The sequence below is a fragment of the Colobus angolensis genome, unplaced genomic scaffold, assembly GCF_000951035.1.
Source record: "Colobus angolensis palliatus isolate OR3802 unplaced genomic scaffold, Cang.pa_1.0 Scaffold412, whole genome shotgun sequence".
Lineage (NCBI taxonomy): Eukaryota > Metazoa > Chordata > Mammalia > Primates > Cercopithecidae > Colobus > Colobus angolensis.
The window spans coordinates 25,012-26,463 of record NW_012117511.1 but is presented as its reverse complement, the minus strand read 5'-3'; positions in this window follow the sequence as shown (position 1 = coordinate 26,463).

Genomic DNA, 1,452 nt, shown 5'->3' with positions numbered 1-1,452 from the left:
GAAGTTAAGTGTGGGCTATTTTGAGAAATTCTGTGGCAAAAGCAGGGCAAGATGGGGAAGTTATCTTGTTTTATGGGGTAGGGGGTTAGAGGAATAAGAATAAACCACTGCAAGTTACTTAGTCACAGGTACAGAGGTATTCAGATCTGGAACTAGATATTAACACCTTTAGCGTTTGAGAGATCTGGAAACCTAGTTCGCAGGTTAGCACATGCCTTTCTGATGGGGGAGAATGGTGCAGTGCAGCTTCTCAAGACTATCTGCATTGTAGGGCCAGGTTAAAAGGTTGTTAGTCTCCAGTGTTGTGGACCGATACTTCGCTAAATGTTGTAAAAAATGAATTATTTGGAAAATAATCGTTCTCCTATATATCATGGCAGTGTCAAATTAAAAGTTTCTGAACACTTGCTTTCAGTTTCTTTATCATTTGTGGATGTTATCAGGCTGCAGGTCTTGATTTGGGCAGCACTAGTGTAGTGAGTGGGGAAGGGAGCAGGAGAGTCACGTGTTTTTCACAGGTGGCTCTTTTGACTTCTGTAGGCTAGTGATTCCAGACAAGGACCACTGAGTAACAGTTGAATTCCAACACTAGAAAAAGAGGGACGGTGCTTATACCAATTCCAGGTGTTGTGGAGGAGTCAATAGACTTGAATAAGATGTTTTCACCCTTTTCTGTGAATACTTACAAATTATTTGAGGTAAAGAAAAATTGCTTAAACATGCAACTGCTTAAAATATGAGAATTATTACCAATCAGTTATGAAGACGAGTATTTAGAACAGTATGAGAAAATGTTAATGAATGCTATCTAGTGTTAAGATGCTATGAATATTATGAATGTTAAGTGAAGACAAATTTCATTTTGCTCTGATAACTGTAAAATCATGCATATTTTATTTGTCATGACATTTTCAGTTATAAGTGACAGAAGTGCAACCCAAGCCAGCTTCACACAGTGCATGCATTTACTCATTTATGAAGTGAGGGTTGGGTGGAATGCAGTTGGCTTTCAATGAGTCCTACAACAGGATACCATCAAGACCCACGTGTAAGAATTGTCTACATTGTGGAGGTGGAGTAGAGGCGTCTGCTTAGTATGAGCGAGCTTGTGTCGAAGCCTAAGGCCAGAAAAGGTAAAACAACTGGCCCCAACCCTCACAGGTACTCGGGTGCAGCAGTGGTTTGAACCTAGGTCCCCGGTGCTGAACCGTGACACAACCTCTGCTCTCCACCCTACAGAGCGTGTGAAGCCTTCTGAACCAACAGGGTTTCTAAAGCAGGATGTCATTATTTAAATTTGACATTTTAGTGTGGATCTTTTGCTTTCAGATTTCAAAGCATGTAAATTGAAGAATTAGCTTCATGCTAATTAGCATTCAGCTGCTATTTATAATTTGTTACTGCATCTCATTTTCAAAAGGGATTTATTTTTATTCTCCCTATGTTGGGCAA